Source organism: Balaenoptera physalus (assembly GCF_965194825.1).
Source record: "Balaenoptera physalus genome assembly, chromosome: 18".
Lineage (NCBI taxonomy): Eukaryota > Metazoa > Chordata > Mammalia > Artiodactyla > Balaenopteridae > Balaenoptera > Balaenoptera physalus.
In genome coordinates this window covers 42,213,772-42,235,563 of record NC_138899.1, presented here as the reverse complement: position 1 = coordinate 42,235,563, position 21,792 = coordinate 42,213,772, and positions in this window count along the sequence as shown.

Here is a 21,792-nt window from a genome sequence, read left to right as displayed (position 1 = left end):
ACTGTTACAAGAGACAAAGAAGGACACTACATAATGATCAAAGGATCAATCCATGAAGAAATAACAATTGTAAATATATATGCACCCAACAAAGTAGCACCTTGATATATAAGGCAAATACTAACAGCCATAAAAGGAGAAATTGACAGTAACACAATAATAATGGGGAACTATAACACCCCAATTTCATCAATTGACAGATCATCCAGAGAGAAAATCAATGAAGCCCTTAAATGACATATTACCAGATGGACTTAACTGATGTTTATAGAGAATTCCATGTGAAAGCAGCAGAATACACATTCTTTTCAATTGAGCATGAAACATTCTCCAGGATTGATTACATGCTGGGCCACAAAGTGAGCCTCAGTAAATTTAAGAAAATTGAAATGATATCAAGCATCTTTTTTTAACCACAATGCTATGAGATTAAAAATAAGCTACAAAAAAAAAAAAATTAAAAAACACAAACACCTAGAGGCTGAACCATATGCTACTAAACAACCAATGGATCACTGAAGAAATCAAAAAGGATATCAAAAAATACTTAGAGACAAATAGAAGCAAAATCAGAACAATCTAAAAACTATGGGACACAGCAAAAGCTGTTCTAAGAGGGAAGTTTATAGCAATACAAGCTTATCTCAGGAAACAAAAAAATCCCAAATAAACGACCTAACTTTACACTTAAAGCAACTAGAGAATGATGAGCAAACAAATCCTAAAGTTAGTAGAAGAAAAGAAATCATAAAGATCAGAGCATAAATAAATGAAATGGAGATGAAGAAAACAATACAAAAGATCAATGAAACTAAAAGCTGGTTTTTGAAAAGATAAACAATACAGATAAAACTTTAGCCAGACTCATCAAGAAAAAAAGGGAGAGGGCTCAAATCAATAAAATTAAAATAAAAAAGAAGTTACAACTGACACAGTTACAACTGACAGAAATACAAAGGATCATAAGAGACTACTACAAGAAACTACATGCCAATTTAATGGAGAACTTAGAAGAAATGGACAAATTCTTAGAAAGATAGAATCACCCAAGACTGGACCAGGAAGAAATGAAAAATATGAACAGACTAATCACAAGCACTAAAATTTTAATTGTAATTAAAAAATTCCCAACAAATGAAAGTCCAGGACCAGATGGCTTCACAGGCAAATACTAACAAACATTTAGAGAAGAGTTAACACCTATCCTTCTGAAACTCTTCCAAAAAATTTCAGAGGGAGTAACACTCCTGAACTCATTCGATGAGGTCACCATCATCCTGATACCAAAACCAGACAAAGATACCGCAAAAAAAGAGGTTTACCAGCCAATATTACTGATGAATTTAGATGCAAAAATCCTCAACAAAATGTTAGCTACCTGAATCCAATAATATATTAAAAGGATCATACACCAGGATCAATATAAAATAAATAAATAAATAAATAAATAAAATTGAGTTCAGATTCTTGTCAGTGACTAGCTCTGTTTCCCTAGCAAGTTTGCTAAAATTTCTGAACCTTCTTCTGGAAATTGTGCATGATACAGTTCCATTTTTTCCAGAGCTAGTTGTAAGGGTTAAATAAGCTAATGAATTCTGAGAAGAAAATAGCACAATCTCTTCTTATAGTAGATGCTCAATTAATATTGAACTCCTCCTTATTCCAATCCCTAGTATTATTTTTTTGGAAGAAATTATTGTGCAAAGACAATTCTAATTTTAAAGAGACTGTGAAAACCTGTGGCTGATTATACAACAAAAATACAGCAAAAAAAGTCTGAAAGAAATTATTGCTTTGCTTTTACTTGAGTCTGCTAAGTGGAAATTACCTCTGAACTCAAGCTATTATTAACAGCAATAACTGTTTATATCTTTATCTAGTGTTTCAGATTATTTTATGTTATGCTTAATGACATACTAAAATAACTTAATCCATCATCTATTTTAAATATCCTTTCAGCTTATCATTCAAAAATTACTTGGTACTTTATGTTTCTAAATGCAGTGACCTGGCAAAATTATGCTGTAATCAGTGCCCCTTCAATGCTGGAAGCATAACTACATTCCAGAACCTCAGTGTTAGAGGTACTCTACTGACTGAATTTGAGGAAAACTGTTCAGAAGTTGATGTAGGATACAGAAATTTGTTCAGTCACTGATTTTTATATGTTAAATTCTATACTAAATTAAATGCTAATTGAAAATTCCACACAGCTCTTGACCTTTGCTCTTAGGTGCTCTAATATTTGTGAACACTACATTGGGCAGTGTGGTTACTAGAATCTCACTGTTTTCATGTATCTCTGATTTGCTTAATGTAGCCTACAAAAGGGAGTAATATTTCTTTTTTTAATTGTAATATGGTTGAGTTACAATATTGTATTAGTTTCAGATGTACATCATTGTAATTCAATATTTTTATAGAATACACTCCATAATTATTACAAAATATTTATTCCCTGTGCTATACATTACATCCTTGTAAATTATTTATTTATTTATTTTACCTAGTAGTTTATATCTCTTAATACACGTCACCTATTTTTTCTTTCCACCATCCGTCTCCCCTATGGTAACCAAAAGTTTGTTCTCTGTATCTGTGAGTTTGTTTCTGTTTTGCTATATTTTTTCATTAGTTTTAATTTTTAGATTCTACATATAACTAAAAATATATAGTATTTGTCTTTCTCTCTCACACTTCTTTCACTTTGCATATACCATCCAGGTCCATTCATTTTTTTTTCACATCTCAAAATTTCATATTTTTATGGCTGAAAAATCATGTATATACATCTATCCATTCATCTGTTGATGGTCACTTAGGGTGTTTCCATATCTTGGCTATTGTAAATAATGCTGTATGATTATTGCTGTGTACATATATTTTTGAATAAATGTTTTCATTTTCCTTGGATAAATACCTAGGAATGGAGTTGCTGGATAATATGGTAGTTTTAGTTTTAATTTTTTGAGGAAACTTCATACTGTTTTCCATTCCCACCAGCAGTGCATGAGGATTCCCTTTTATCCATATCCTCACCAACGCCTGTTATTTCTCATCGTTTTGATGATAGCCTTTCTGACAGGTGTAAAGTGATATCATTAGGATTTTAACTTGCATTTCCCAGATGATTAGTGACATTGAGCAGCTTTTCATGTTTCTGTTGGTCATATGTATGTCTTCTTTAGAAAAATGCCTATTCAGGTCCTCTGCCCATTTTTTAATCAGATTATGTGTTTTCTTTTATGATATTGAATTGTATGAGTCCTTTATATATTTTGGATATTAACCCCTTGTAGGTCATATCATTTGCAAACATCTTCTCCCATTCATGAGGTAGTCTTTTAGTTTTGTTGATAGTTTCCTTTGATATGCAAAAGTTTAAATGTGATTTGGTCCTATTTGTTTATTTTGCTTTTGAATCCCTTGTCTGAGGAGACATATATATATATGGCTAATATCATTGTCAAACAGCATCCTGCCTATGCTTTCTTTTAGGAATTTTCAGGTCTTCGGGTCTTACATTCAGTTTTTTATCCATTTTAATTTTTTTGTTTGATTATGATGTAAGAAAATATTCTTGTTTCATTCTCTTACATGTAGCTGTCTAGTTTTCCTAACACCACTTATCAAAGAGACAATCTTTCCCGCATTGTATATTCTTGCCTCCTTTTTCATATATAAATTGACCTTATGTGCTTGGGTTTATTTTGGGGCTCTATATTCTGTTCTATTGATCTATGTTTCTGTCTTTGTGCCAGTACCATAATGTTTTGATTTCTAGAGCTTTGTAGAATAGTTTGAGTCAAGGATTGTGATATCTCCAGCTTTGTTCTTTTTTTCCTCCAAGATTGCTTTGGCTATTCTGGGTCTTTTGTGGTTCAAAACAAATTTGGGGATTATTTTTTTCTAGTCTTTTGAAAAATGCCATGATAGGGGTTGCATTGACTCTGTAAATTTCTTTGGTTATTATGGATATTTTAACAGTATTAATTCTTCTAATCTATAAACACAAACTATCTTTCCATTTATTTTAACATCTTCAATTTCCCTCATCAGTGACTTACGGTTTTCAGAGTACAGGTCTTTTTACCTCTTTGGTTAAATTTATCCCTAGCTTTCTATTCTTTTGATTTGATTATAAATAAGCTTGTTCTCCTGTTTTCTCTTACTGGGTTCATTGTTAGTGTATAGAAATCCAACATATTTCTGTATATCAATTTTGCCTCCTGCAACTTTACTGAATTGATTTATTTGTTCTAACTTTTTTTGGTGAAGACTTCAGCATTTTTTATACATAGTATCATGTCATGTGCAAGCAGTGAGAGTTAACTTATTCTCTTCTAATTTGGAATACTTTTATTTCTTTTTCTTGTCTGATTGCTGTGACTAGGACTTTATATACTATGTTAAGTAAAAGTGGTGAGAGTAAGCATCCTTGTCTTGTTCCTGATCTCAGAAAAAAAGCTTTCAGCTTTTCACCATTGCATATGATGTTGGCTGTGAGTTTGTCTCACACATGGCTTTTATTATGTTGGAGTATGTTCCTCCATGCAAAATTTGTTGAGAGTTTTCATGATAAATGGATGTTGAATTTTGTCAAATGATTTTTTTGCATCTATTGAGTTGATCATGAGATTTTTATCCTTCATTTTATTAATATGGTGTAGCATGTTGATTGATTCATGGATATTGAACCATTCTTGCATCCCTGTTATAAATCCCCTTGATCTTGATGTATGATTCTTTTAGTGGATTGCTGAATTTATTTTCCTATATTTTATTGAGATTTTTATATTTATGTTCTTCAGAAATATTAGCCTATAAATTTCTTTCTTTCTTTCTTTTTTTTTTGTAGTGTCTTTGTTTGTTTTGGGTATCAGTGTAATACTGTCCTTGTAGAATGAGTTTGAAAGTGTTCCCACTTCTTAAATTTTTTGGAATATTTTGAGAAGGATAGGTGTGAACTCTTATGTAAATATTTGGTAGAATTACACTTTGAAGCTCTCTGTTCCCAGACTTTTGTTCATTGAGTGTTTTTTGATCACTGATTAAATTTCAATACTAGCAATCATTTTGTTCAAATTTTCTATTTCTTCCTTATTCAGTCTTGGGATATTTTTTGTAGGAATTTATCTATTTGTTTAGATTGTCCAATTTGTTGGTGTATAACTGTTTGTAGTATTCTCTTATGATTGTATTTCTGTGATATAGAATCTACCTTCTCCTTTTCATTTCAAATTTTGTATATTTGGGGCCTCTCTCTTTTTTTCTTGATGAATCTGCCAAAGGGTTTTTCAATTTTCTTTAACTTTTTAAAACACGAGCTCTTGGTTTCAATGATCTTTTCTATATTTTCTCTATCTTATTTATTTCCACTCTGATATTATTTCCTTCCTTCTGCTTACTCTGGACTTTGTTTGTTCTTTTTCTAATTCATTTAGACAGAAAGTTAGGTTGTTTATTTGAAATTTTTCTTGTTTCCTGGGGTAAGCTTGTATCACTATTAATGTCCCTTTTAGAAATGCTTTTCCTGTGTCCCATAGATTTTGTACAGCTGTGTTTCCATTTTCATTTGTCTCAGTGTATTTTAAAAACTTCCTCTTTGATTTCTTCATTGACCCATTGCTGTTTTTAGTAGCAGGTTCTTTTTAGTCTCCACACATTTGGGTTTCTTCCAACTTTATTCCTGTAATTGATTTCTAGTTTCATACTGTTGTGTTTAGAAAAGATGCTTGACATTTCCATCTTCTTAAATTTATTGAGATTGATTTTGTGGCTAAGCTTGTGATATATCCTGGAGAAAGTTGTATGTGCACTTGAAAAGAATGTGAATCCTGCTGTTTTGAATGGAATTTTTCTGTAGATATCTATTCACTCCATGTGGTCTAATGTGTCATTTAAGGCTTCTGTTTCATTTTCTGTCTGGATGTCCTATCCAATGGGATATTAAATTCCCCTACTATTAATGTGTATTATCAATTTCTCCCTTTATGTCTATTAATATTTGCTACTTATATTTAGGTGTTCCTGTATTAGGTGCATATACATTTACAACTGTTATATCTTTGTCTTAGATTGAACACTTTATCATTATATAATGCCCTTTTTTGTATTTTGTTATAGATTTTGTTTTAAAGGCTATTTTTTGCTGATATGAGTATTGATACCCCTACTATTTTTTGTTTCTTATGCAAAGAATATCTTTTCCATCCCTTCACTTTCAGTCTGTGTGTGTCTTTAGATATAGGGTGAGTCTTTTATAGGCAACATATAAATGTGTCTTTTTTCTTTTTTATCCAATCAGCTACCCTATGTCTTTTGATTGGAGCATTTGTTCTATTTACATTTAAATTGATTACTGATTGGTATGAACTTATTGCCATTTTTACTTTTTTTTGTGGTTGTTTTTATACTTCTCTGTTCTTTTCTTCTTCTTCTTTTATTCTCTTCCATTAGGGTTTGATGATTTTTTAAGCATTATGTTTGGATTCCTCTCTGTTTTTTTTGTGTATCTGTTGTCGTTTTTTGATTTGTGGTTACCATGAGGTTCATATATATCAACCTATAAATATATCTACTTGTTTTAGACTGATAGTTGTTTAAGTTCAAACGTTTGCTAAACGCTCTACCTTTTTATTCATCCCCCTACATTTTATGTTTTAACATCGTGTTTTACATCATTATGTTTATCTCCTAATTTTTGTTGTAGTTATAGTTTACATTTTTGTCTTGTAACCTTTGTACTAGCTTTTTTAAGTGGTCGATTTAATGTCTTTACTAAGTATTTACCTTTACCAGTGAGATTTTTTTCTTCTAATATTTTCTTACTTCTTCTTATAGCTTTTATGTTTTCACTTAACACCATTTAACATATCTCATAAGGCTGGTTTAGTGGTGATGAACTCTTTTAGTTTTTGATTGTCTGGGAAACTCTTATCTCTCCTTCAATTCTGTATGATAACTTGCTGGGTAGAGTATTTTTGCTTGTGGGTTTTTTACCTTCAGCATTTTAAATATATCATGTTACTCCCTTCCAGCCTGCTAAGTATCTGCTGAAAAAACAGCTAATAGTCTGTTGGGGTTATCTTATATGTGACTCTTTGTTTTTCTCTTGCTGCCTTTCAAATGCTCTCTCCGTATCTTTAAATTTTGCCATTTTAATTATGATATGTCTTAGTGTGGGTCTCTTTGTGTTCATCTTGGTGAGGAGTCTTTGCATTTCTTGGACCTGGATATCTGATTTCTTTTTCAAGGTAGGAAAGTTTTTAGCCATTGTTTCATCAAATATATTTTCTGCCACTTTCTCTCTCTCTCTTCTCCTTCTGGGACCCTATAATATGAATGTTAGCACACTTGATGTTGTCCCAGAGGTTCATTAATTTATCCTCATTAACTTCTTTTTTCTTTTTGTTGTTCTGACTGGATGATTTTCACTATTTGGTCTTCCAACTCAGTTATGCATTCTTCTGTTTCATCTAATTCCTCCTAGTGTATTTTTTTATTTCACTTATTTTTATTCCTCAGCTCAGATTGTTTCCTTTTATATTTTCTAGTTCTTATTTGAAATTCTCACTGTCCTCTTCTATTCTTTTCCTGAGTTCAGTGAGAAATTTTATTACTATTGCTTTGAACTCTTAGGTAAATTACTTATCTCCATTTTATTTTATTTTATTTTTCTGGGGTTTTATGTTGTTCTTTCGTTTGGAACATATTTCTCTGTCTTCCCATTTTGCTCAACTTTCTCTTTTTGTCTCTATGATATTAGGCAAAACAGTTGCCTACCTAGTCTTGAAGGTATGTCCTTATGTGTGAGTATTCCTATGCAGTCTGGGTGTGCCCAGTTGTTTTTGTGGGACAGCTGAATCTGAAGTAATAACTGGCCACATCTTGTCTCAGGGTGCATTGGCAGCCACCACCTTGGTGGAGCATAGGGCTGGAGTTGAGTGTGGATTTAGAGCCCAGGTGTGAGCCAGTGCTTCTCAAGGCTCAATGGCAGTTGCTGGCCTTATGGAGGGGCAGGGTCTGTGTCTAAGGGACTGGAGCAGGAGCTGGGCTTCTCCACAGTATGGTACTCTCTGCCTTGTATGGTGGCAGGAAAAGGTCCCAACTTGTTTGAGCTGTAAGTATCAGCTAGCTTGGCTTTTTTCTAGAAAGATAGTGGTTTCCACCTTGGTTGGAAACAGTTTCAAAGCAGGAAGGGCTGGAGCAGGAGCCTAGTGAGGGCTGGTGGGAATGGTAGAGCTGTCCTGGCTGGTTGGCCAGAATGCAAGACAGTTTTCAATCTGCTGCCTCTGCACTGGGACTGGGAGAAGGCAAGTCTGTGTGTACACTCTTCAAAAGCAGAATCTCATTTCCTACAGCCCTTCAGTAAGCCCCATTGGTTTTCAAGCTAGCCAAGGCGGCTTGTCTTCATGGTGCCGGACACCGGGACTGGGGTACCCAGTATGAGTCTTGAACCCCTTGCTCCTTAGTCAGGTTCTTCTAGCCTACAATAAACCCATCCTCTCTGGGATTACCCACCAGGTTTGTGGATCCCAACTAGATTGCTTCTTCTCCCCATCTGACTCCTTGTGGTTCATTTATTTTATAACCTTGGTTGTAGAATAGCCATTCTACTAGTTTTCAGGTCATTCTCAGACAGAGTTGCTTTATATATAATTGCAGTTTTGATGTGTTTGTAGGGGGAAAGTGAGCTTCAGTTCTTTCTAGTACACCACCTTGAAGCTACTGTTTGAATTAATGTTTCTTAATCCTATTGCAGTGCTGTTATTTCCTCTTAACAATCAAAGATTGTTTTATCGGATTTGTTTTATCATGTATTAAACAAACTTTTAATAAAGACCTACAATGCTAGTATGTCCAAGTCACTGTTCTGTGTGTTATTAATAAAACTGCCCATATTTCTAATTGAGAAAGGTAGTAATAATGCTTATCAATTTATTCTTAAGTACTTTTGACTATTTAATGGACCCAAAAAGCACCACAGAATCTTTGCTCCCACAAAATGTCCAGGTTTTCAATGGTGCTATTTTTCTACTGAATTGGTGACTGTCTTAAATATCACCACACATGGAATAAAAACTGTGTGACTTTTCAGAGATTTATTTTCATCTGTATTTTGCTATCACTTCCTTTGTCCACCTCAAAGTATTTTTTGAAAATTAAAATTTAAAAACATATGATAAACCTGGAACAATTTTTGTAACATGGAATATTCATAGAATAGAATTGATAGGTTCAGTTATCTTTAATATCTAGTGTGTGAGCCCTCCTTTGAAGGAGTTTTATTTTGTGGGGGGGGGGAATGGGGAAAGTGGCAAGCCTATCTCCCAGTGAGACGACAACCCAACCACATGTTCTTAATACAAACTGCCACATATCTCAGCTTTTCGTTTTAATGTTTCTCATAATATTTCTTTAAGAAATATAAATGTATTTTACTGATAAGTATTGAAAACCATTGATCTAATCTTATTATAAATTACTGGTGTTAGTATCAGTTATCTACAAGTTCTAGGTTATAGACTAAACTAATGTTGAATTTGATTCAATAATATTGTCACAAATTTTGTGATAAGAAATGAGTCATTGAGTATATAGAAAAGTGAGACACAATATAACTATGAGCAATTGCCTGATCAAAGTTTTCAGGTGTTATGCACCATATGTACACTTACTCAACAATTTCAATTATCTCATATTTTCATATCTTCTAAAACATTGCTAAAAAGTCTACATTTCACGTATCTCCTTTTTCTGTTTATTTATTTCATATAAATTGAGAAAAATATATTAACTTTGATACAGCAATGTCAGTGTTTTGTGTTTTGCTTGATTACAGCATAAGCACTTAAGAGCAGCACAGTAAGTTATTATCTTTTTTATTATAAGTGAAGAAATTCAGTCTTTAGAAGGTCAGTTAAACTTCCTAGGAGCCCAAAACAAGAAAAAAAAAAAAAGTTTCTGGCTTCTTTCAGTAGATTTTAATAACTTCAGTGACACTTTCTATACACTTAGCATGATGCTTCATAAAAGTGTGAAGTCAATAAATCTTCTTGACTAACCTCTAAATAAAGCTGATCACAGCAACTCTAACCAAATAAAATTAGCATACCATTTCCCTAATTTTATTTCTTCAGTCATAATAAGTTAGTGGAGAAAATATACTGATTAAATAAGTCCTTCATCAATATTCTTGAAACTAATAGAAATAAAGGAGGAGCAAGAGGAAACATTTTTTTCAGCAATAATAGAAAATACCTACTAACTTGAATCTTTTCTACGAAAGAATAGTGACACGAGATATAAATTACATCTTGTACAGCTGTCATATGTAAAGACCTTGGAGAACACTAAGTCTCCTTTTCTGAAACATGAAACCAATACTCTTTTTTTCCCACTGTTTTCAGAACATTCTAAAATAGTTTGCCAAAACTTGTCAGGGAAGACACGGGCCAAAACTGGCACAGTCAGCACTCAGTATCCACAGCTTCTGCATCCATGGATTCAATCAACTGGATCAAAAATATTTGGAAAAAAATAAATTACAGGAAGTTCCAAAACGCAAAACTTGAATTTGCTGCACACTGGCCACTATTTATGCAGCATTTACATTGTATTAGGTGCTATAAGTTATCTAGAGATGACTTAAAGTATACAGGAGGATGCATACAGATTAAATGAAAATACTATGCCATATTATATAAGGAACTTGAGCGTTCCTGGGACTTTGGTATACAGAGTTCCTAGAACCAATCCCCCTCAGATACTGGAGGATTGTAGCTGTGTTTTTAAAGAGATTGATGGCCAAAAAGTAGGAAAAGTGTTAGTTTCAACCTGATCCACTACTGTTGACTTTGTCTTTTGAAGGAAAATAAATGCTAAGTCACCACAGGAGTATAACCTGTAGGCCTCCTAGGTCAACCAGCTCTTCTCATTGTCAGTCCAGAATTAAAGTATACACAAATATATAAGAGGCTTTATAAGTATTTTCAACAACATACCTAAATTGTTGATTTTCAATGCCATATCTACGAGGCTCTTGTCCTCAAAATTTTGCAAACAAACAAAACTTGCAGCTTCAAACTAATTTTGAATTTATTTCAATAAAAATTAATAGTAATCAGAAAACACCATATTGAAATGATTCTGAAATATGTAAACAGTCACAGAAGAACATGACAAAATAATAAAACAATTGAAATTAATATATACAATAAACTTTTCCTCATGGACTCTATGAAGTAAAGAAACATAAAACAAACCAGATTCAAAGAAAATATAACAAGACACATGATTTTATGTAAAGTGAATTGGCTGTACTTATAATAGACATGAAAAAAAAGTTAAAAAAAATAGAAAATAGACCAATAGCAAAACATTTAGAAACTAGAAATCAGAAGAATATACTTTACGTATTTAAGCAGAATAAAGCACACACACACACACAAAACATTCAATGTGATTAGGACAAAAAAAGAAGTTATGCATAATTTTTGAATCAAAGTTTATTTTTAGAAAGTAAAGAAATACTATTTTGAGAGTCTGAATATTATACTGTGCCCCAAAGTAAAAATAAATATTATATGATAGCAGAAATAGAGAGAAATTTAAAATCTGAAATGAAAAAGAGAGAATGCTGAAAGGCTAATGTATTTATTTCAAAAATAAAAGACTAGATTAATGTTAGAAAACCTATAAATTCATCTAACCGTATTGATAAAAGAAGAAGCATTTGACCATTTCACTAGGTGTAGAAAAAAACATTTTATAATATTTAATATGCATTCATTTAAAAGTATCTTATCTTAGAGAAACTTTCTTAACCTGATGAAGAACATCATAAAAGCCTACAGAAAAATATCATAATAAATGGACACTCATCAGAAATATATATTTTTTTAAATCAAAGAGGTTATAAGATTGCTCACTACCACTGTTTTCAGTAAACATTGCTTTGAAAATCATGATCTGTGCAATAAGAAAAGAAAAATTAAATTCATAAAGTTTAAAAATAGCAAACATTCTTACTTGCAGAAGATGTAAAGTTTGCAAAGAATGTATTGGTGATTTTACAGAACTACTAGATGAGCTTAGAAGGTGGTTGTATGTAAGTCAAATATAAAAGTCAACTGCACATCTAGACACTAGACATAAACAACTAGAATGAAAAAAAAATAAGAAGAGGGCTATTTTATACCTTTGACCAACATCTCCCTATTTTCCCCGCCTCCCTGCCCCTGGTAACCACCATTCTAATCTGTTTCTATGTATTCAACTTTTTTAGATTCCACATATAAGTGAGATCATGTATTTTTAAAAATCATTCTTTCCATGTCAGGCTTATTTTATTTAACATAATGGTACAAAGCTGCAGTTATGTAGAAGGAATTAGTATAGAGGACTAATACACAGCAAGATATATATAGTTAATAGCAACATAAGAAGAATGTTTCTTCATTAACAACATTTTCAGAGTTTGAAGTTTTTATTATACATTTACTCTGTAAAAGTATAATATAGGGAATGTTCTTCTTAATAAAATATATCCAATAATAACTAAAGGAATAAACATGATAAAAAGGACAAAAAAAGAAAACAATAATTTTATTACAAATTGCAGTATTAATTCCTGGCTTTTGCTGCTAAGAAAACAATTTAATCTGAACCTAGTCTGGCAATACACTTCTGAACTAAATTCCAATTGAGCAGTGCATACTATTATTGGTGATTTTTTAAAGAGTGATTTTTTTTTTCTTAGTTTAGTTTGATGATTTTGAATATGTAACCAGGGTAAGGGAAGGAAAAATAACTATTTGGCTTCAGAAGCCCACTTTAAATATGATTCTACTTAAACCCAAAGGTATCCTAGAAACCAGCAACATTATTAAGTTGGGATTAGACCAAATACTCCAGATGAACATAAAGCTGGTGTTTTCAAATTACTAGGAGCAGGCTTGAACTCATATGACCCACAGGAGATTCAGAAAATGGAGAAGGAGGTGGATTTCCAAGCACCCTTATGGCATCAATAATTAAGCTATGAGTTGTGAAATCGTATATATATTTTTACTTTGTTTTGCTCTTTATTAAAATAATTCAAGGAGATGAAGAAATGAGGATATCTTATAATTTCTGGATTATGTTGGCATGCTATTAGCTGATCAATTCCTTCTGAGAAAGAACTAATAGTTGTTATAGAAACAATACTTAAAATAAAACAAATAGGCATGTTTAGTATGTAACTGAAAAAAAGACAGCTTGTAATTTCATCCATTTCTGACAACAAATATATCAGTAGCGAAAAACGTACTTGTGCCTTGAGACAGAAATCTTTTGCCAAAGTCACAGGTAGGCTGCCCATTTTATGTACTCAAATATAACATAGATTATGTCTATTTTGTATTCTGCTGTATTTTTAAAATTGTACTTTTAGGTTTTATGCATAATTTAAGAAAAAGGTAATTCTATATACCTAAATTATCTTGTTATGTGATGTCATGTCTTACTTTAGAGCTGTAGTTGGGAATGCAGCAAGAGAGTGGTGAGAAAAGTAAAAGCATGTGAACAAGACAGAGAAAAAGACAGAAAACATTAAAAAACATACTTAGCTCCCAGGTCTCATATGTATATCAAAAAGTGAAATTAAGCAATATTATAATTATTTTACACAAAATGTGAATGCTTTAAACACCTTGAGTCCTCTTCACTCTTCACCATTCCTGCTTTACTCAATTTACCTGTCTGGGTCCTGATATCATTTGAGTTTGGGATCTCTCAAATAAATAAACTAGCTGGTGAATGTTATTTATATTACAACAAGTAAGTATGATAACTTGATTATGGTAAATGTCCAACAATAATTTACAAATATAAATTAAATATGTAGTACCTTATTGTCTATATGCCATCAGTTAAGTGTTTAAACAAAAGTAATAAGAACATAAATTATAATAAATACATAAATAAATAAAAACATAAATACCACAATTCTCCTAAATCAGTCAGTAATTCCTGATACTGTTCAGTATTTATCATAATTTTCTTTGAAAAAAGAATGCAACTTACCTTGATTCAGAAATGAATCAATTAATAGAGGATAAGTGGAATTCAGGGGAACTCCAAAAGATATATTCTCTCTTAAATAATTCAGTGCAGAAATGAATCGGGCTTAGGGTGATAACCTTGTTTGAGAGATCTCAAAAATGATAAAGTATAATTTAAGGCATCTATGGTCTATTGATTAAACTATTAATGATAAGCCAGACAGTGCTACTGCTGGTTCTGAACCTAAAAATATGTCTGCGTATTTAGCAGGGTTTTTTTTCTTTCCCCCCCCCAAAAAGGAATGGGTGAGGACATTTGGTTCTGTTATGTGCTTTGTTTATATATCACAAATATCACTTGATATGCACATTCATTAGAAAAGCATCAATTAAGCAGAGTGAGTTAAATGAAGTATGCTAATATGCAATGATTTTAAACTACCACAACGTGGTAGGAGATTCACCTTCCACAACGTTTAGCTAATTGGCAGAACTAACTGCTTTGCTACACTTCTACCATATTCAAACCCATTATTAGAAGCTATATCATTGTTACTGCTCAGTAAGTGAACAAAATCTCAGAGGCAAAATTACACTTTAGGGTATGCTATACTTAAACAAAACTCAAAACTAGAAAGGACAAAGTGTCCATATATTAACTTGGTTCCTTTGTTTGTCTGTTTGCATGTTTTCTGTTTTTTGTTTGTTTGTTTGTTTGTTTTGCATAAAAGACAATTTATCTTGAATGATTTATGTAGGGAAATTTCATTGGATACTTACAATAAATTTATCATATTATTTGTTGTTATTCCATTTAAGATAACATAAATAGTATTATTAATAAACTTTTTCATCACTTTACCTCCAAAAATGGAAATATACATGTACATGATATTAAAACCGAATTTTAGACTTAGAAAAATTTTATAACTCTCTATAGAGAACAAATTTCTTATTTTACAGATACATAAAATAAAATTAGGGTAAGTTACAAAAATCACACAGATAATTTGTAGACAAGATAACTCTAGCAATTAAGTCTGTTTTAATACTCTATATTGAAATAATGCACATATACGTAGCCATCTAGAAATTTATTTTTATTATTATTATACTTAAAGAAATGCAGGACAATTGGGTTAATGATGACGAATGAGTGTAGTAGGGATCACTTCATTGTCGCTATTTCCTATGTGTGTTTACAATGGATTGGCAAGATTATTGATAAACTTTAAAATTATTCAAGATTTGGGTAATCTTTTTTTTATTTTGAAAAGTTTAAAAGCCAACTTGTACATACTTCACAATCTACCTATGTGACAAAACTAGACGGAAAAGAGATTACTAGAACTTGTTTTTTCATCAACTAATACCATTTAAATATTTATTGTCTTATAAAAGTAGTTCATATATTTATTATATATGCCTATTTAAAAAGATCTGAATCCCACCATGGAATTTTTAGCGTGTTTCTCTTTTCTCTTTAAGCTGTGATACAACTTATATATTTAAACTAGAAACATTGTATTACTTCTTAAATGATTGATAGAAGTAAATTTCATGGTCTAGAAAATTTAAATTTTTAAGTGAAATATTTAAGACATGTTTATCTCCTGTATTTTAGTTTACATATAAATAAATAAATATTCACATATAATATTTATATATATTTACATACAAATAAATAAATAAACACACAATTCAAATTCTGGTTGATATTTGGGGACTAAATAAAATTATTTTGAAAGCCTTATCTCCCTCAAATAAAATTTTAAAATATATGGAAATATATTTTCTTGCCTTTTTGAAGACATAATAATTCTCAGTCTATATAATCTATAAGGAAAAAATACTGTGTTGGATTTTAAGGAGACATTGTATGTAATTCAGTTTTTACCTTAACTATTTTACACACTTACTAGAATATAAGCACTGTAATTTTTTATATGACCCAAATCACTCTTCTATAATATCCACTTTAATATAGACAAAAAAGGTAGCCAAGTATTTTTGGGTAGGGAGTAACATGGTGAAGTAGTGCCATGAAATGACGATAATGATAATAACCAGAGTGTATATGGGGAGAAAATGTAAAGACATTAGGGCCAATTAAGTTTCAAATATTCCTTGATAAGTAAAAGAGCCTTCACAAATTGCAAAGAGACACAGAAAGGAAAGTAAGAAGATGAGAAATTTGTTGAAGTAGGTGTGACCCTCAGGTGGAGGCAGTATGGTGAAAGAGAGGATGTTGTCATATAGGACTAGAGGGTTTTCAGCATGGAGCCTTTAATAAAACAATAAGAATAATAATTTTAAAAAACTAATTTGGTATTAGGAAATAATTAGATTGGTTGTAAATACGTTGAATTTGAGGGATTGACATTACATTCTAGTAGAATTATTAGCTATTCAAGATTGCATACTAAATCACATGGGAGATATTTTAGAACATGGATTTTGGAGCCATATGAAAAGAAGATATATGAATACATGGAAATAAATGAGAGAAAAATGAAAAGTTTGAAGACAGAACTTAATAAAATGCCAGAATGTAAAAGTTATTGAAAAGAACCAAAAATGTGGGCTGTAAAATGGGAAATTAAAACAAAATACTTGTGGGTTGTTCAATTAGACTGATTATCTTCCTATTCTGAGTCCACATACATTATAGCTCTGAACTAGATTGGAAACTCCTTAATCATCTTTTCCACAGACACCCCTAACACTATATCTCACTAAACAGAATAATAGTTGTCTTTGATGAATAATATCAATAATATCAAATTTTATTTTTAAAGTTATATTTGATGATTTGAAAAGCATTAGTGATGAACAAGAATGAGGAAGTGTAAATTATTCTGTCAAATCAATAATAATGAAATAAAGATATCCAATTGTATAGAAAATTATGGTTTTTTTCCTTCAGATCGTAATTCTTGGTTTATTCATACATAGAAAAAAAATCAGCAATATGTTTAAACTTAGTTTTTGACTGTTAATATGCATTTATAACTCCCCAATCACTAAAATAATAAAATTTTAAATTCATTATTTCTGCAGCCAATAAGATTTTAAATCTAATTAAATTCAACTCTTCTTACTACTTTAAATTTTAAGAGTCCTACATTTTGATGTTTTCCATAATGACTAAAGTGTTTAAAAAGTAATATTTTAGAAACTTCTTTAAACTTAAACAGAGAAATGAAATAAAGCATCTAAAATTTCTACCTATATGTACATTTAATTAAAAAAAAAAAAAAAAACACTGCAAACTTTTTATTTGCACTCTATTACTCCATGACACAAAATTGACAGTGGAAATACGACTAAGATGATACATTATAATTGATATACAACACTCTGATATCTCATCAGCAATTTACTTTGGCTTTTATTTATCTGGATTCATTAGGCATTAGTAAATAGTTATAAATGCTTCCTAAAGAAATAGAAATCCATAAAAATATTTATTCAGGAAGAGATTAATTGGAATATGATAAAATTTAAAATATCAATTTAATGGTTTACATTATTATATGGTGTACAAGGAGCTGGAATTTTATGAAGCCATTAATATATTAAATTAAAATGAGGTAAAAAGGCAAATACAATAATGTAAACAATAATAATGTACATATTCATTTCCAATGGTTGTCATAATAAATTACCACAAATTGAGAGGTTTAAAATGACAGAAAGTTACTCTTTCACATTCTGGAAGCCAGAAGTCTGAAATCAAGTTTTTGAGAAGGTCAATTCCCATTGGAAAAGATGAAGGAGAATCCATTTTATGCCTTCTTTTAGTTTCTGGTGGCTGCCAAAAATGATTGGTGTTCCTTGGCTTACTGCTGCATAACTCCAAATTCACCTCCATTTTTGACATTGCCTTCACTGTGTTTCTCTGTGTCTCAAATTTTGCTCTGGTTTTATCTTATAAGGACACCTCAACTTTTATTGGATTTAGGGTCCACTCTAAATCCAGAATGAGTTCACCTGGAAACCCTTAAATTAATTATATCTGGAAAGATATTCTATCCAACTTAGGTTATATTTGCATCTTCTGGTGGTTAGGTTTTTGGACATATCTTTTGTATAGGACACTATTCAACCCACTACAGTGCCAATTAAATTAGAAAAAAGGATATGCTAAACACTTATTGTGTGCTATGTCAGGTATTAAGTGTTTTGAGAGCTATTAATGTATACAATTATTAGAATAAACCTGTGAGTTATCCTGCTCCTGAAGGCAGATTTCTTGGTTTCAAATACTTCCTCCATTATTTACTTGATATTTGATCTTGGGCAGGTTATTTAAATATATCATGCCTCAATATTCTCAATTTTCTCATCTGGAAAGGGGGCATATGGGTACCTATTTAATAGAATTGTGTTAAGTATTTAATAAGCTAATATTGAAAAATGTGTGTGTGATAAAACTGATTGGGTAAGCACACCAAAATCTTCATAATAAAAGTATATGACAATGTGGCTTCTTTTTCGTACTATTAATAAATGGAATGTCTGATTAACATACATATCTACTTTCCATAAATAACCAGAAAATTGGGGGAAATATATGAAACAACTATTTTTTTAGATATTGGATAATAGATAATGCAGGATAATGACCAACGAGAGAAGAAAAATAAGAATAGTGAATACCACAGTCACCTATGCATTTTGCCTGGATGCAGTTTTCTGTTCATGGTATGGAGATCAATGCCAAACAGAACAAAGAAGATTCACTGAGATGTGGAGACAGCAATTGGATTTTGGTAGTCTTGAGTCTGGAGTTCATGGGGCAGAGTACCAGAGAAGGAGATCATCATAGATCACTTTGGAAAATAAAGAAAACTACAAAAACCTACTGTAATCTAAACAATTCACAGAACTTACACAGTATGAATATCTGAGCATTATTATCCAATTTGAACAGTAAATTTAATTGTCAAACCTGAGTTCATGTGCCCAATGCACAGTGAGGCCAACAAGCTAAAATGTCAGAGTTTGGAACAGAGTTCACAAGGACCACAGAAGGAGAATTGGCAGCTCATGCTCAAAAAGCCCAAATTCCCCCATAGTTTTTGGGGAAGAGTTTTTATAGGCAAAATTTGGGAAGAGGGCTGCAGCGTGTGTGACTTTCTTCTGATTGGTTGCTGGTGAGGTAACAGGGTGGTGTTCTAGGAATCTTAATCATCAACCTTTTGGTTCCAACCAGTCTGGTATCTATGTGCTTGTGCTCTGTCTGAAGTTACCATCCTCAACCTGGGTGGGGAATCCCACCTTCTGTAGAAGAACTGAGAGATATGTATCAGATTGCTATGCACAGCCCCGAGGAGGAAACCAGGACCCTGTCCCATCACTGCACTATTGTTCCTTGATTACCCTTCCTTAGTTTCTGCATTCACTCTCTGCCCTAATTAGTAACTGTTTGAATCCACCCTTTGGAACTCAGGGAAGGTCTAGAAGGCTGATGCCTTTTATCTACAAACAAGAAACAGGGGACACAGATAGGCTTTTGTACCCAGAAAGGCCCCACAAGGTCCTGCTCAGCTTCAAATTCATAATAAATCAAAACTTTCACACCATTTTTTTAAACGTCTTTATTGAAGTATAATTGCTTTACAATGGTGTGTTAGTTTCTGCTTTATAACAAAGTGAATCAGTTATACATATACATATGTTCCCATATCTCTTCCCTCTTGCATCTCCCTCCCTCCCACCCTCCCCATCCCACCCCTCTAGGTGGTCACAAAGCACAGAGATGATCTCCCTGTGCTATGCGGCTGCTTCCCACTAGCTATCTATTTTACATTTGGTAGTGTGTATATGTCCATGACACTCTCTCATCCTGTCACATCTCTCCCCTCCCCCTCCCCATATCCTCAAGTCCATTCTCTAGTAGGTCTGTGTCTTTATTCCCGTCTTGCCACTAGGTTCTTCATGGCTTTTTTTTTTTTTTCCTTAGATTCCATATACGCACCATTTTTTAGTAGGAGTTGACAGGCTGATTCTAAACAAAAATGTGCCAAATAATTTTGAAAGGGAGAAAAAATTATTCAAGGAAGTAACTTCCTAAATTTGAGAGAGAATATAAAGCTACATTTTTCAAGAGAACACAGTATGGGCTCACAGATACATAGATTAATGGAACAGAAATAATTCAGAAATAAATATATGTCTATAGGGTCTTTTTTTTTTTTTTTTAACAAAAGCACTGGTGCAACTCAATATAGAAAAAAGAGTCTTTGCAATAAGTGGTGCTGAAACAAATAGACATTCATAAGAAAAAATAACATAGGGTTTATCTCACACCAAACACAATATTGTGTCAAGATAAATAATATAGCAAACCATAAAAGATTAAAAAATATTTTTATAGGTGAGTACTTCTTATACAAGACATAGAAAGTCCTAAACATTAAAAAAAGATTAATTGGGCTTTATTAAAATTAGTTATGTATCTTTTCAATTACAAATTAAATGTAAATATTGTATATACATGTATTATATATATTATATACATATACACATAATATATATTGACAATTTATATTTAGCATATGCAAAAATCTAAGAGTTCACAAATAAGACTAATAATCTAATAAAAAGTTTATTTTTGAGTAAACTTCAAAAAGAAGATATACAAATGAACAATTAGCACAAACATTACTCAAAATCACCTGTCATTGGTGAAATGTTATCATGTATTGTCAAGAATGTGGACAAACTTGTACTCTAATAAAGCGCTGGCATTTTACTTCTTTATTTATTTACTTTTAAGTTTTATTGGAGTATAGTTGATTTACAATGTGTCAATTTCAGGTGTACAGCAAAGTGAATCAGTTATACATACACATATATCCACTCTTTTAGATTCTTTTCCCATACAGGTCACTACAGAGTATTGAGTAGAGTTCCCAGGGCTATACAGTAGGTCCTTATTAATTATCTATTTTATATATAGCAGAGTGTATATGTCAATCCAAATCTCCCAATTTATCCTTCCCCGCCATTACCCTCTGGTAACCATAAGTTGGTTTTCTACATCTTTAACTCTATTTCTGTTTTGTAGATAAGTTCACTTGCACCCCTTTTTTAGATCCCACAGGTAAGAGATATCATATGATATTTGTCTTTCTCTGTCTGACTTCCTTCACTCAGTATGACAATCTCTAGGTCCATCTATGTTGCAGCAAATAGCATTATTTCATTCTTTTTTTTATGGTTGAGTAATATTTCATTGTATATATGTACCACATCTTCTTTCTCTATTCCTCTCTTTTTTTTTTTTTTTTCCTCTATTCCTCTCTTGATGGACGTTTAGGTTGCTTCCATGTCCTGGCTATTGTAAACAGCACTGCAATGAACATTGGGGTGCATGTACCGTACCGAACCATGTTTTTCTCCAGATATATGTCCAGGAGTGGGATTGCTGGGTCGTATGGTAGTTCTATTTTTAGTTTCTTGAGGAACCTCCATACTGTTCTCCATAGTGCCTGTACCAATTAACATTCCCACCAACAGTGTAGGAGGGTTCCCTTTTTATCACACTGTCTACAGCATTTATTATTTGTAGACTTTTTTATGATGGCCATTCTGATTTATTTTTATGTTTTATTATTTTTTCTTTTAATTTTTTTATTGGAGTATAGTTGATTTACAATGTTGTCTTAGTTTCTGCTGTACAGCAAAGTGAGTCAGACACATATATACATTCTTTTTTAGATTCTTTTTCCATGTA